This window comes from Heloderma suspectum, chromosome 4, assembly GCF_057233095.1.
Source record: "Heloderma suspectum isolate Gila_16-S chromosome 4, 16-S_ref, whole genome shotgun sequence".
NCBI classification, from domain to species: domain Eukaryota; kingdom Metazoa; phylum Chordata; class Lepidosauria; order Squamata; family Helodermatidae; genus Heloderma; species Heloderma suspectum.
Genome location: NC_139461.1, coordinates 222977689 through 222994213, shown reverse-complemented (window position 1 = coordinate 222994213; position 16525 = coordinate 222977689). Strand labels below are relative to the sequence as shown.

The 16525-nt window shown below is 42.0% G+C and overlaps 1 protein-coding gene across 5 annotated transcripts in view; it reads right to left on the bottom strand.

The window, feature by feature from the left end:
* DAB1 (DAB adaptor protein 1) overlaps positions 1-16525 on the bottom strand; it is a 911155-nt gene that overhangs the window by 246438 nt on the left and 648192 nt on the right. Inside the window, exon 1 of one of the 5 annotated variants that reach the window (XM_084852386.1) lies at positions 15007-15102. The exons of the other annotated variants lie outside the window; for them this stretch is intronic. The gene's annotated coding sequence lies outside the window, so the exon portion shown is untranslated. Of the gene's footprint in view, positions 1-15006; positions 15103-16525 lie in introns of those variants that run through there. 5 annotated transcript variants of the gene reach the window in all.

The following is a 16525-nucleotide window of genomic DNA, read 5'->3' as shown; positions in this document are numbered from 1 at the left end:
CTTCAGGGCCTTGGGGTTGCCGCCTTAGCTTACCTCCCTGGGGCGGCTGTCCCTCCCAATGTCATCTCCCTATACGACGCCCAGGCCGCCTGCAGCTCCGTCAGTCACACCCCACAGTAGCCCCAGCCGCTTAATGCAGCATATTATAGGGTTTTGCGCGATTGATTTAGGATCCCTTGCCTGCCTCTGCCCGCTCAGGCATCCACATAAGTGGCATATCAGATCCCTACGCTAATCTGGCGAGTTGTTATACCACCAGGGCTACTCCTTCTCGTAAGGGCTTTCACCTGAGGAGGTGTGTGACTGGCTTAGGTTGAGGCCTTGTGCAGGAGGGCCGCCATTGCCCTTCTCTGCGCAGGGGCCTGGTTGGTCCAGGACCTTTCGCTCCAATTTTGACTCCTTCCCGGCCAGGTTCGGCAACATAGCTGGCAATGGCCACATTCACTAGGCTGTCTTCCGCACTGGCTCTCGGCCTATGGCGGGTCTGCTGCTTCAGCACCTTGGTCTGTGCTGGGAATACAGCCCCAAGGGCACATACTCCCAGAACACGTGCCGTTTCCGTCGTGAGTGCTCCCTTGTAGTAGTCAGCACTCGTGCACCTCTTGCCGAAGCCTGGGGATGGTAGGGCCCCCCTTGAAAAGGCCAAGGCGGTAGGAAGCGCTGGTTGGCCCATGCCCGGTTAGGTTGCGCCGCTACTCCAGCTTTAAGACGATAACCCAACTGGGGGAACGCGTCTTAACTTGTAACACGTTTTATGCTAGGTTCTAGGACCCCTCCCCCCTTTCTCTAGGTCAACATAGGCCATCCTTACCGCGTAAGCAACATTTCTCCTCGCCAGGCGTCAACAAGTTCTTGAGAGGTTAACAAGGCAGTGCTGGCAGAAGGGTTTTAGCCCCCTCCCTTTTTTCCACACCCCGCTATCTACTCTAGGGATCTCCCTTCACAAAGGGTGCCCAGAAAATCCTCTAGGGAGTTTATCCTGATTCATAACCTTCTTCCCTGAGGGCCAGTCTGTTAATCACGAGATCCCTGATCATCTGTGCTCAGTGCGATACACCTCTCCATTGAGGCAGCTGGCTTGGTCTGGGATCCCGGCCACGGGTCCCTGATGGGCATGTGCTACATGGAGTCCAAAGACGGTGGTCATTGTCCTAACCTAACGCAAGTATTGCTCCCCTTTCCTGCTACCGCAGTGTCCCTTAACTCACAAAAGGCTGAGGGCGTGTCTCCCACATCAACATTCAGTGAAACCAATTTGATACTCTTAGGTGTTTTTCTCGCCCCCCCAGGACAACTTTCAGGTTCTTTGGGCACAGCTCCAAGCAGTTATACATCTTCTTAGGGTTTTCCTTTGGGGAGGCCATGCAAGATATTGTAGGGCATCTGCTTTTCACAGTTCGGGTAGCGGCCCCTGACCGTGCCTTCTCGCGCCGGCTCAGTTTGGGCAGTGTAGGGACTGCGGCCACCGCACCATCGAACCAGGATCACTTCTGCTGTGTGCATGTATCCATGGGCATGGCTTCAACTTAGTATGGCTTTAAAGTCACCTTCCTTCCGGAGGCATGAGCCTCTCCTCAAAGCTGGACTCCGGTTTAACATGGTTCCGCTGCTACCCCAGGGGGTTTCAGACTCTTAGGGCAGGTCTGATCGTGCTGTGGGGAGTGGCCTGTAGAGTGGAGGCTGCCACCGCCAAGCACATTTTGGATGACCTTATAGCCAAGTCAGTATCCCCCCCCCTCGGTATGACAACCCGACCATGTTATTCATTCTCCGTCCTCCTGAGATCGGAGGGTCATGGCATGTGCCAGTGTGTTCGCGCTCCAGAGTCGGTATTACAACATCTGGTTCTGGGTCCACCATGTGCCAGGTTAGGCAAACCCAATTGTCATTGCCTTGTCATTAAATTAGGTCAACGTCTTCCAGGCCTTAGCCCCGCGGGTGCTCCATTCCCAGATCCCATCCTTGCAGTACTATGGGAGACCGAGATACTGAAGCCAGGCAAGCCATCCTGCATTCCAAGGCTCTCAGTACAGGCACCACCTGCAACAGAGCAGGTAGGGTGTGCCACGCATTAGGCAAAGCTTCAGCGATAGGATTCATGGTCCTCACCTATAGTTCATGGGCCACAGTGTTGCGCCTCCTTAAGGAACAACAGACTATCTGGGACCATAAGTCGCAAGCTGGCCATTTAGCCTTCCGGCCCTCAATGGTGGGATTCACTGACTCCATGTCAGATGTTAGGGTTCAGCGTGCAATATAGGATTGGGCACAGTTGTTGCCCATTTTAGTAAATTAGCCACCCTCTCTCTACGGGATACCCCTTTCAGGCTCCAGGGGTAATGACCCCCCATTGGAGTTTTCCAGTAAGATGTTTCCCTGTTCCACGTAGCAGCCTTAATGGCCTTCTTCAAACCCCCTTAGGAATTCAGGGCTGGTCTGGGCTCCCAAGGCCAACTTGTCCCGGAGGGCCTTGATATGCTTCAAGGTACAGGTCTGGCCCAATGTAACCCATTTACGTAATTTTTGATCAAACTGATCGGTATGGCAAGGGCACAGCAGTGGCCCATGGCCAAACACAAGGCAATGAGTTATGCCCTGTCGGCACCTTAGGGGCCTCCATCTTATCACTTCAACAGCTTACTGTTGACATAAAGGCAATTTGGGCAGATTCTACATTAGCTCTACCCCGCTAGGCCTAGGTAATTTACAGTCAGAACCCACTGTTACATCGAAGCAGTCTCCATGGTAGCCGCTGGAGGTTTCTCTCAGGCATGTTATGGCAGTTAGAAAATGGAGCTTCACAGCATTCTGGCCTGCGTTCACGAGTTGTCCACTTCTTCCTGACACAATTTTCGCTTTGCTTGCCCTAATGTGCTTATTCCTTAGACCAGCAGACTCGTCGTATGCTGGTACGGGTGCTCTTACATGGGCACATTATGATGTATGGAGCTGCATGAAGGGCTTGTATGTCATCTTCAGACTTCAGCTTTTGTCACCCCGTCACATTAAGATCCAGTGGCTTCACAGACATGGCATACGGTGGGAGTCCCCTCCTCACTCTGTTCCACCAAAGTTTGTCAATATTCCTCCGCAGGTCCAGGTGCTGCACATTGAGAGGAATGACTTTGGCTGTAAGCCAGGCGAGGACCTGATCGAACAGGTCTTGGTTGAGATGCAGGTGGTCCGGCATACCTGGCCGGAAGTAGCCTATTGCAGCCCTCACTGCTCCCATGGATCAATGGGAAGGAATGGAATGACGTTGCCAGTGGCAGGGCACATCTGAAAGTGCACAGAGAAATGGCTTATGGCCTATGCGAATGAGGTGATGGATGCACCACCCGCCAGGGAATTCTGTGGACATGGAGGGAGCGTTACAGGACGGACGGTGTCCGCCTGTCTTATGTAGTGTATAACATATTTCTGTCTCATCTGCAAAGGGGCCTGCGGGAAGTTCTTCTGCGCAGGTGGGGGGAGTTTCACAAGCTCTAGGCTTGTGACTCCTGTGGCGGCTAGGACGGGCAAAAACAGGAAAGTAGGGATGGTGTGCATGCAGAGGCACCTTATGGTGACATGTGACGCCTGAGGCCCCCCGAACGGGTTGTGCGGCACCGAGTTGGGGGTGACACCAGAAGGTCTACCTCCCCCAGAAGGGGCAGTCCGGAGGGATGGCGAGATCACACATTCTGTGTGTGATCAATCTGTTCCACCAGGTTTGCCTTCTACTGTGAAATTTCTGTACCTTCATAGATTTGGGCAATATTCTGCAACTATAAGGGGAAGAAACCTTTTTTAAAAAGCAGAACACAGGGTTCAAGATGTTGGCTGTAAGTGTTTCCAGGTCAACTTCTGACTTTTCTGTGAACAACTTTACACTCTTGCTCTCTGGCTCTGTATTTTGGCACTCTCCTTCTTGCCAGACTCATGCCTATCAGACGCATACTTGCTTGATCCTTGCCTTGCTGACAGTCTCCCTCATTCCTGCATCCTGAACCCAACCTTCTGTAGGCAGATTTTCCTACTTGGACCTTTGTTTGTTTGATGTCATATGGATTGATTTTATACCAAGGTCCTCTGTTTCTGATGGCTTCCTCAGTAAGACTCAGTATTCCCAAAGTACTACTAGTTGTGTGCCCCTAAAGTCCTGCTCCTCTCATGATTCAATATATCCTGTGACTAAATCCCAACAAGACTCCTGACATCGCAGTTGCTGACAATGATGTAGGAAACCCAGTTCTTTATAATTTAGGAGATTAAAGCTTCTCAACACTAGAGAATGATTTGACAATTTAAATCACTTATTGAAGCTAAGTCTATAAAACCACTTGCCCTTTTCAAATTCAGGCTCTTTCAGCACTTTGAAATGCTTCAATAACACTACATGGCTATGCACAATTTGAATTGATTTAATATTCTTTTAATATGTCAGGGTTTGTGTACGGTTCTTCTTAATGAGCTCTTCAGATCTGTATGTGAATTATGCAACTTTCAAGGACAGATCTTCAAAGTCTGTTCAATTGATTTAAAAGAATAAAGTTTTTGCCTCCTGTACCAGAAGCCCAAATAAATAAACCAAACCTCCAAAAACAACAAATAAACAACCCCAAAATTAAACCTACCAATTTCTAAAACTATTGAAGTTCGAGATGGGCTGTATATTATCTAGCTTAATAGAAAATTGAAATTTAATTTATGAAATGAAGCAAGGTGTTAACTGATACTGAAACCTTTATGAGAACTGCATTTTAAATAAGCAAAAACTATGCAGGAACTATAAAATAAAAGAGTCCTTGGTAAGGTAAAGCTGCTAGGCTTAAACTTGGTCTATATATCTAGGGAAGAGGCATGGAATAGGCTAGGATGGAGAAGAAAAGCAGTACTAGCATCTGCAAAATGTACAATAGCGAAAGGCCTGGTTGGCATGTCATGGCAACTGTGAATGAGCCAGCATGCTAATTCATGTGGCTTGATCATGCCCCACTTGGCTCCTCTTGCTAAACAACCCAGGGATGCTCCGTCCCCAAGTTGCTTTGTGTGACATCCAGACCCAGAACTCTGGCTTGTCTCTTTCCTGACAAGCCAGAGTTCCAGGTTCAGACATCCCTTGAGCATCCCTGGGTTGTTTAAATCAGTCCTGCTGACTTAAGGAGGCAAGAAGGAGCAATTAAGCTGCATGAACTAGCACGCTGACTAGATGAGACCAAAGGAGGAAATTACCAGAGAAAGCTGTTCAAATCAGAAGGAAAATATTGTGCCTACTGGCTAGAGAGCTGGATAGAAATCCAGGCTTCTCTGCCATGGGTTCATGGCAGCTGGTCTTAGGCAAGTCCCTTTGAACTCTCAGCCTCAGTAGTCCCACCTGTAAAATGGGTAAAATAGTAACCTATTTAACTAATGTTATATCATTACTATTATGAGGACAAACACAGTCAAGACTTCAGTGCACAATGCAACTTCAGAATGCTTATGTAAATGATAAGTAATAGGTAGAAAATTGTAGAAATAGAACATAGGTAGAAAAGTCCAGTCCTTTTACTGAAAGTAGTGTTTTTTATTACTAACTTTCTTCAGTGACAGTGGCAATCGTAGTTTAGTTTGAGCTTAGGCAGAAGACGCCTATTTCCTTTTGATTAAGCACTGTCTGGTACTTCATGCTTTATTAAGCTGTACAACAGGATTGACAAGGGGAAGGATGCTTTCAACAGCCCTCCCAGCCTGGATCTAGTGCTTTGTCTTCTGAGTCCTTTCCACAGAAACGGAAGGAAGCTTTTCCCCTTTAATTATCATGGAATATTATTTCTTTTTAAGGAGCTGTCAGCTACACAGCATTCACTTAATGGGTCTCTCATTCAGATAATGACAATGGAACTGTTTCACAGGAGTGGCTGTTTAAACACAATATAAATAACCTCAATTTACAAGGGAAAAAAGAAAGGTTGATTAAAACAAAAACACACTGATCAAGATTAGTTTATAGAACAACACACACAGCACTAGCCTAAAGTAGAAATGTTTTCAAAAAGTGTGTGTGCGGGGGGGGGGGGGGGGGAGAGAGAGAGAGATTGCTACTAAAATACTGTTGGAATAGAACATATTGCAAGTATTTAAGTCAAAGAAAGCAATACAACTATGATGCTTTGATAATTTTTGCCATTTTAGACTTTTTGCTTAAGAGACCTTAAGACCCATATAAAACTAAAAGCAGATGAGTACAAAGGTCTCTCAGACAATAAAATTTTAAAACCAAATATAGGCATAACCCAACAGGAACATCTATACAAGTCATACTGAAATGAAAATAGCTGTTCTAACCACTGGCCATGCTGGCTAATGCTGATGGGAGGTATAGTCCCAAACGTCAGAAAGACACCAGGTTGCCTAGCCCTGACCTAAATATTCATCTCCAGTTTTGCCAATTTAAGACTACAACACTGCTCTTTAATCTTGTTATCTGCTTCCCAAAGTACCTGTGTGTTCCTATTTTTCCTGTTGAGATAGTTAAGTATCTACGAAATTTTACATGCTCAGAAATGGGAAGCAGCAGCAGCAGCAGCACTACTACTACTATGCTTTTTTGTCCCAATAGCTCTGGATACATTTTACAAACTGTCTTGTACCTTGACTACATAATTTTAAACTGTAAAGGCTGCTCTTGCACAAAAAAACATGGAAGGCTTTATTCCCTTAAAAGTGCCAAGCAGGCCTACAAGTTTTGTGCAGTTCTGCCAATAAATTTATGAAGCCCACCTGCAATAAAATAAAATATAAATGCTATTTGTACAAAAAGCCCAGCACTATTTGTCTGACATCTGGCAGGCTTCATGAATTCAGAAAGGGCTACTATGCATGTCAAAAAGTTACAGCTCTTTGTTGATTTCCCAATTATGGTCAATGGAGAGTCACAATGCACCAAATTTCCTGAAAGGAGGTTCTGATTCAGACACAAGTCCAAATCAGGAGGAGCCTCAGAATAAGTTTGAACCAAACTGGTCTGTTTTCCAATCACTGAAGCAGGGGACAGACTTTCTTTAGGGGGTCATTGTGCACCCCTAAATATATTTTCTCATGAGTTAGGGATGGGGGAAGAGGAAATCCAAATCTGACATCAAGCCAGAGGAGTTAGCCTATCACTCATTTCAGTAAATGCTGCACAGGGGAAGTTCTTATGAATTGTCCTACAAGTCGTATGGACATATTCTGACACAATGTTATTAAAAAGCCGATGTCACAGCCTATTATCTTCTAAAACAGCACATATAGAAGCAAGAACTTGACATCTGTAAATTAAAAGAGCAGAGTTCAAAATAAGGTCACTTCTGCAATGCTTTTTCTCTTCAAACTGTAGGTCTTTGTATGGGTCATACGAGTAAACTTATAGAATCATAGAATAGTAGGGTTGGAAGGGGCCTATAAGTCCAACCCCCTGCTCAGTGCAGGAATCTAATGAATATATTGCCTATATTTCATCTGTTTTGATATCCAAATCAGAATGGCAAAAAAGCTACAGCTTTCATTGTCTCCACCAATCTAGGTCATCATTATTTGTTTTTAAAGGAATGAGTGTTTTATCAATGAGATGCCATTTCTGCTCTCACTGTATTCTCACTGTAGTTTAAGAGTCAAAATCACATTATTTTTTTAAAATGTTGTTTCTTTTCCATGGTGCTTTAGCAGTTGTGTTACACCACCCTGTTCTTTATTACAACAGTGTCCATATGACTTAAATCTTCCTGCAGATGATACACAATCTCCTTACTTTAACAAAACACAAGAGGATTACTCTTCTCTTATTGAGTGTACGAAGGAGTAATGCAAACAATTTCTGAATTAATTGGCTTTTAATTTTAGGAGAAGTACAGAGCTTATGCCCTGAATGCCTCTTACGAAGATATAATACCTAGAAATTAATGAAGTAAACATTCCAAACCCCAATTAAATACAGTTAAACTAGCTGCAGCTGTATTACTATTTTCTTTGTACAACTGATTAAATGCCTTGAGTTATTTTTCCACCTTCAGACTTCTAGAAATAAATAAATAAAAAACAGTCTACATGTGTACTAAATAAGCATTTCACATATTTTACAGTTTGGGATATAAGTCACACTATTGATTTTAATGGATCAACTTGAAAGCAGAGTTGACTGTAGAAAATAGTTTTGTGGCTTGTAATGCTTTGAGCATTAATGACCTACCACATTATTATGGTTTGGGTTAAGTAGCTTGACAGAGGTTTATTCCTCCTCACCTAAAATGGACTAGTTGTCACAATTCCCTTAGCCCCCACTTCACTTCAATGCCCAAACATACACAGAGAGGCTTCAGTCTACAGCTTTTAATCCATTACTTCACAGGGTCATACAGATGCAAATTCTCAGAGAAACTCTCTGTCTACTAGGAATGCCTTCAGGGGATCCAAATGGAATTTATGAGAGTTGCCTGCCATTTGAGGAGGGAGGCAGTCTCGCTAGCCTAACTTAAGGGGGGGATGTCCCTCCTTTCTCATGAGGCCTCTAAGTGCAGCTTCTCACGCAAGGCCAATCAGATAGACTGTCTAAGTTCCACCCCTGCCTTTTCTCTCTTTACTCTGCATCTGCACCTGGCATCTATTAGGTCAACCTCCTGTTCGCTGCCTCTCACAGGGGGCGGGTAAGGAGGGACCCTCAAGCTCAGCCATTTGTAACCCGACAAGCAAGCCTACTCATATCTAGACTAGCCTAGGACAACACCTCCCCCATGTCTAATGGTTCTCCTTCAGAATCTGAACTGCTATCCCACTCCCTGCACTCAGAAACACCCCTGACACTAGTAGTGACCCACCTCATGTCCTCTGGCTGTAAAATAACACAACACAAGCAAAATACTATATACCCCACTGAAGATGTACTACAAGACTTTTCTATCCAATTAATGGTGCTCGGGGTAAAACTGGTGAATCCAAACTATATCTGCATCTGTGGGAGTGTTTAATATGAAAATCTTATGCACATACTTTCACTGGGAATGAATGGAGAGGAAACAAACAACCTGGGAGAAAAATAGTTGAGGAGGAATGAAGTCATGTCTGGTAAGTGGATTACATCCAAAAGCTAAAGTACTCCATCATTAATGGCAAGAATCAAAACAATGTGCAACATTTGTCTTCGTGAATCAACAGTTGTTATTAGTGTATTGTAGGAATCAATTAAGAAAATGAACAGCTACTTTAGAAACCACCTATTCAGAGACTTCCCACCCTAAAATAATTTATTTATAAAAAGACAATGAAATCATCCCTCCCCAAACCCAGCAATGGTAATGCTCGTGGCTTGGTCTGCTTTTATAACAAGCAACAATAGGCCAGCCAGGCAGTGGCTTTTTGTAAAAGAAAGAAACCCCCTTGTCCATCTTATATTTAAAAGTAATAGCGCGCACGCGTGCACACACACACACACACACACACCAAAATCAGGGAATTTCATCTCCCACACCCAAACTCTCTGAATATCCTGTCTCCTGAAAGTTGCCAGTTACTTTCTTCAAGGGGGAAGAAAGTGGGTATCAGATATTTGGGCCAGCTTTAACTGAAACTGCCTTGATCACCCTTCTGGACAAACTGTACCAAGAGAGAGATAGGGGACAATGCAACCCCACTGATTCACCTAGATCTTTCAGTGGCTGCTGATACCACCAACTATGGTATCAGACATTTTTATGTCTTTGCCTGGCACATCTCTGGCACTTTAGTGCTTTTAATGGTTATCCCATATTTGGACATCTAAAGTTTAAGCGGTAGGAAGCGTTTATGGCTACTGTTGAGATTTTTTCTTGCTATTGTGTCATATTACTCTGTTTTTATTGTATAGATTCTAGATTTTTAGGTGTTATTGTTATATTCTATTTTCTGTAGCTTGCTACATCAGTTGTTGAAGATGCAGAATTGAACATAAATGCTTAAGCACAGCAGAATTCCTTTTGTGTAGTTTCAGTCAATGCGCAGATGCACTGGTGCACATCAGTAATCTCTTAGAATAATTGCACAGCAGTCTGAACAATGTTAAGAACTCAAAAGTTAGACTGGCAGATCACCATACAAGGTCAGATAATTCAGAATCCCAAAATCATAGAGAAATTTTGGAAGCATACCTAACTTTCTCTGACAGTTTTTGAAAGCCTACAGTTTAGTCTATGGAACACACCAATGTCAGGAATCAGTCTTACAATTATTTCTATCAAAACTGTACATCAAACAATTAAACATGTACTATAAATTTACCTAAATGGAGATGTGATAATTAGTTTTGCTCTCTACAAAATCAACAAGGCAATAATCTGATCTTCAGACCCAAAGCACCAGCATATGTGTTGAGAATAAAGTACCATTATCACCATACTGTCATGACTCACCAAGTTGTGTGAGCATTATAAGATGAACCACATCATGTTACCATTATGATCTATACATGCTTTGTTGCAACATTATGCTGTTCTACAGAACTAAAATGTGCATAGACAAGATGTTGCATGGTCAGAACAGAGGAAAATTACCCAGATACCATCCTAAAGGGACCCTAGATATCAAGAAGTCATACATCCCATTTAGTAGTAAGCTGTGGAAGTGGTACTAGTAGTAATATTGACTGAACAGAGACAGACATGCCCCACATGACTTCCACAGGATGCAAAGCTAATAATGCTGCTATCATTCTATGTGATGTCACTCCAATGTATATAATTCGGACAGGGGAAAAGTCAGGCAAAACATCTAATTATTTGGGGGGACATTATTTTGGCTGAACAAAGATGTGTAGGTTAATTGGACCCAACTATGCCCACCAGGTTTTTGGATGCAACAGCAGGCTAGATCTGATGGACAGGAAGGTAGGTTCACCATGATCTGTCATGACTCCACCCCCTTATTAAGTTACCCTGTCTGGCAATCGCCATGGTTTTAAGCATATGCATGCGGTGGTAGAGCATCAAGACAGTATGGGGATTCTGTTGGTGTACCAACCACCTGATGCAAATCATCTTCCTGCCTGAGCTGCTGGAGGTGATCCCAGTAGTGGTATTGATTTCTGCCAAATTAGTTGTGTTGGGTGATCTCAACATTCACACCAAGGCCCCCTCATCTGGAGCAGCTCAGATTTCATGACTTCCATAGCAACCATGACCTTGTCCTAATTGATATCTGGCCCTGACCATGTGGCACAGTATACTCATGACCTACTGTTTGCTGACCAGGATGAAAGAGATCTGTGTGTAGAGGAGTGCAAAAGAGCTCCATTGTCATGGACAGATCACTACCTGATAGAATTTAGATTTACTGGGACTCATAAGCTCTGCAGAGGTAGGAGATCTATTAAAATTATCCAGTCTTAGAGACTACTGAATCCAAAACAATTCCTAAATGCTCTGGGGGATTTTCCTGCATTACAGCTGGCAATTCTGTCGAGGGCCTGGTTGCTCTGTGGAATGGGAAGATGGCTTGAGAGGTTGAAAGGATCATTCCCACATGTCCTCTCTTACTGTGTTAAGTCCAGACTCCTGATATATGTCCACCAAGTCCTGAGCATTGCATGTGTCCCTCTTGATTCAGCACCAACATCTATATCCATTATCCAGCATCCTGTTGTGTGCATATATCCTGACCCGACTTCCATGTGTGCCCGTCTCTTGCTACATTAGGGTAATGCACAAGGTTATTATCAGACCCAGAAATGGGAGGAGAGAGGTTATGAAGAGGGCCAGATTGGTAAAAATTCAAAGTCAATAAGCTATACGCCTATGCACAACATTATCCCATTCTCAGCATAGTATATTAAGCATGTAATTATATGGATTGTGTTTAGTTTATTTGTATTTCATACTTTGTTTCTTTTAAAGCTTTTTGAACCACTCAGAGGACTTGGTTAATTGGATGGTATAGAAATGTCATGGTTAAGTAAATAAATAAATTAGATAATGATAAATAGGATAGCAACTTAGCAAGCACTGCATACTGATGAAAGTCACTGTCTATACCACTACACCTAAATGAAGCTATAGAATTGAGGTCCCAGTCTTAAGAATTAGCCCCATTTTCTTTCACTCCTACTTCTTCTAAAATACACTGATATTATTTCTGTGAGAAATTCCCTCACAGATGGCTTCCAATATCACAGAATAACTCTCTTAGCAATCGGCAAGGATAAAAAAAGAATCACTTCTCATGTTCTCTTGGGATTCTGTGTACTTCAGGCACATCTGCTATATGTTTCTTCCCTACTTTATAGAAAAAAAGTCATCTGACCTCAGTTCTGGGAATATGCAGATACTCATTTAAAAAAACCAACAATTAAATGAAGATGAGACCACAGTCCACCAAGAGAATCTGACCTATTTATTGTAATTTGTAATATGCATGATTATATTAATTCCACACAGATTGTCAGTCATGTAACCCAGATCTGCAGACAGGCTTAACTAGCCCTGCTATGTGATGAGAGAGATAAATACTATTAATAATAGCATTTTTCAGTAGGGATTAAATCTGTACATTTCATTTTTTCCTCAGTTTCTCATTATTTCGATCGTAAGTTTGTTCCAACCTGTTTCTAAATCAGTCTGCAATTCTTTTTCTAAAAGGTCCATACAATAATTCATATGCATTTTCATGTGCATTCTAATATAGTAATTCTTGTACATAATTTTGCCTAATATATGAATTTTTGCAAAGAATTTCCCCATATATAATGCCCTTTTGTATTCTATTTTCACAAAACAGGAACTGTTTTTAGCACTTTTAGTTCTTCAACACTTTTTTTAACCTTGCTGCCAATTTTACTTCGATTTTATGATGTGCTGCTGCTGGGTTTGTTTTGCTTTTAACTGACTTGTTTTATTGTTACCTCAATTTTTTTGTTATAAATTTGTACATTGCCTGAAAAACTGTTGATTATTGGGCAGCTTAAAATGTAATAAATAAATTCTACTTAGGCCTATTCTGTATTTTAATACATTAATTAGCTATTAAAATACCAAATTACTTGAAATATTGATCTATATTCCTTTTTTTGGTATCAAAGTTGAGAGTTGGACCATAAGAACTTTCAACAACTTTCTTACACCATATTCTTAGTTAAAGAACAAAGTGACAGAGCAAAGTGGAAATATCCATCACCAGATACCCCAAGTAATCTTTTTGCAGAGACATATAATTTATTTATACACACATGCCACACCAGAATTATCCTTCTGCCTCTTATTTTTCCCATGTGTTTGAAGATGCAATGTGGCCCAGCTGCTACTGTGATATAAAATCCCCAATCCTACCTATCTCCTTGAAGAACCTTCTTAACAATAGAATGTTACCGATTTCTACACCAGTAATGTATAAAAGCAGAAGCATATCAATAAAAACAAAAAATATGATCACAATATAACGAAGAACACCAAATAACCTAACTTCCTAGGCATTAGTTGCATCGACAAAAAGCTTAAACAATGCCACCTATGTATAGCTTAAGTGTTGCATTAAGTACACAACCCAATTCTTATTTATTAATTTTTTCAATTATTTAATATCTGCTTTAATGGATCTTCTTGTGCAAATACAAAACAGTTACCGGCTAGGAGCACACACTTCCTTGGGAGTGTCTGTGCCTCGATGTAAGTAAATAATTTCAAGAGGCCTTCCTTGCATGACCAGCCGTGGTTTGTTAACGTCCACTTTGCTGGGGTTTGTCTTTTTAAAAAAATGTTTTAAGTCTTTTAGCCTGTTGTTTTATTCTTCTACCATGTTGTTCACCGCTCCAAAATCTTCTGATGTGGAGCAGTAAATAAATATTGTAAATAAATAAATAAATCAGTACAGTAAGTAGAGAGCCAATATGACCCTTCCCAAACGGTTCAAAACAGGAGAATGAGGATTTACAAATTTGAACGTCATTTTTGAGATGGGAGAGTCACAAAGTGACTTCTTATACCTAAATGCTAAAATTGTCTTGCAAGTCACTGACTGGCTCCCCCATGAACTTCTTCTAATATTTATATTTCTCCTCAATAATTTGACAGCTCTCTCTCTCTCTGTTGTCTATTACCCATGCCTCTCCTTTCACACCTATGGTGGTCTGTCCCAGTGTTCAAATTTAGATTGTTACCCCTTCAGACAAAAGATACTTTGTTTATCGAATGGTATAATGCAGCATGTAAACTGATAATGTTGTACAATTAAACAAACAAAGAGAGGCCATACATACAATAATTGTACATAAAACCAATTTGATTGCTGCAGCTTCATTTGCTTCCGTCTTCTAGGAGTTTGCAAAAGAAACAGGAAGAAATTGTCACCTGGCTAGTCAAATACTCTTGGGTAGAATTATTTGAATACAGCTTATCTTCCCTCTAAATCTGCCTTACTTGCCTGGTTTTGGACTTTTGCCTCTGTTTTCTCCCCACTTTGAAGTTCTGCTACTACTATCAAAATCCCTCTCAGTGTTGTCTCTTTGCCCACCTCTGCCCCAGTTTTCCAGGATCTCATCCTGCAATCAAAATCCCATTCAGTGTTGTCTCTTTGCCCACCTCTGCCCCAGTTTTCCAAGATCTCCTCCTGCAATGTCACTCACAACCCAGCTTGCCAGTTCATGCTCCCAATCACCAACATTTGTTGTATTTACCCGCCTATCACACCTTGTAGGTAAATGACTTTGGGGCATGGCAATTACTCCATCATTTTAATGAGCTTAAACATTTATGTCTATATATTAATGAAAACTGGTTTTGCCAATTTAAAACAAAATCAAAAACACAGCACCACCAAAAAACACACAAAGACATGAATCAAACCCTATATCCTGTACATACATTCCACATATACAATAAAGTATCAGGTACTATTAACAAATTGCTTTGCCTGAAATAGTTCCATGAACTTTAGCAAGATTTCACTCAGATAATCATAGTACACACAGTTAGTGAATTGCTGCCTTAAAATACGAAGACCATGCTGGATATATGAAAAGTATAAAGGAAACACAAATTCGTACATTACCAAACATATGCTGTTGGAATTTATTGTGATAAGCTGGAGGGATTTTTGCCCTCTTGGGAAGCTCTTGATACTGTTAAAAAAAGTGAAAGAAAGACTAAGAAATGAGAGGGGACAAAGTACACAGCTGAGATCAGAGTATGTGGTAATTATGGCTGTTAAATATCTACTAAAGTGAGACTATGATGGAAGGAAGTGGAACTTCACCCAGCCGCAAAGAATAATCTCCAGGGAGAAAAAGGTAAATAAGTAAATTGCATTATTTTAAAACAACTCCAAAATCAGAGATTTCTAATTAGCTAAGGACTTAAACATTTAGGCTCGTTATGTCACTGTGCAGCCTTGATATACATAAAATTAGCACAAACTCTGCAAAGTTCTTTGCCTTTTCCCATCTTCTATGCCAAAACTTTTAAAATATATTTTTCAAAGTCCCTTCGTATATATCAACCATCAGCATAGATGTCCTCTGAAGCTCTTCCAAAGGGCCAGCTGCTTTCCGGCTGCCTGTCATGAACCAGGTCTCCAAAAGCTCATCCTCAGAGGATCCTAGCCCCTTGTCATCAGAGCTCCTCTGATGACAACAAAGCTCCTGCCTTGAAAGGCAATCCAGAAACATTTTAAATAAAATTAAATAAATAATAATAATGGGAGAGGGCTTGGCTGCAGAAAGGCATCATGAGCTTTCCATATCCCAAGACCCAGTTCTCCAGAAAGATCCCAGGGGTTGGTTCCCCTGCATTTCAGTCTTCAGACTCTGAGGACTTGGGCCATAAGAAAACTAGCATGCCACAGCCACTCCCACATCACCACAGCCTTGAAACTGCTAAAACAAAGACAAAGGCTCAGGCAGTATGGAGGTGGGGCCAGCCAGCCAGCCTAAATGTTACTACACTCTTATTTATGGTTCAGTCTTACCCTGCTCCTTGTTAGAGCAACATGTAGGCAAGCCTGTCTGGCTGCTAGTCCCACTTGGAGCTTTTCATGGTGCTGTTCTATTCCTTTTCCTAAAACCTGACCTTCCTGAAAAATTCCTACCCAAGCCTCACCAGTACCTAAATGGTGCCAAGCTCTCATCACAGCAGAGGCAGAACAGAAAGCTGCCAGAAGAATGGAGCAATAAGGCCCCTAATAAACCATTACTTACCTACAAGGTTCCATCTATCTCTCCTCATCACATGAGATTAAACACTGGCTCCACCTGCTTTTCAGCTCCTTTACAAAAGGCTAAAGAAAACCAGCCAGTCGTTGTGTGGACTTGTTTTTATATGATACTTCTAGATTGTGCATTGAAGATTGCTTACTAACTTTATGTTTGGAAGGCATTTCTAACAGAGTTACAGAGCATGGAGTGGAATAATTAGGTGCTAGGAGAACCAGGACCCCACAATAACAGGAGCACACTATTTTGGACAGGGGAAGAAGAATTACATAGAAAAGAAGACTCTGCTGTGTGAGAAGCAAGGAAGGAAAGGATATTGCGGATGGATTAGCAAGGGGAACAGGACTACATATTCTCACA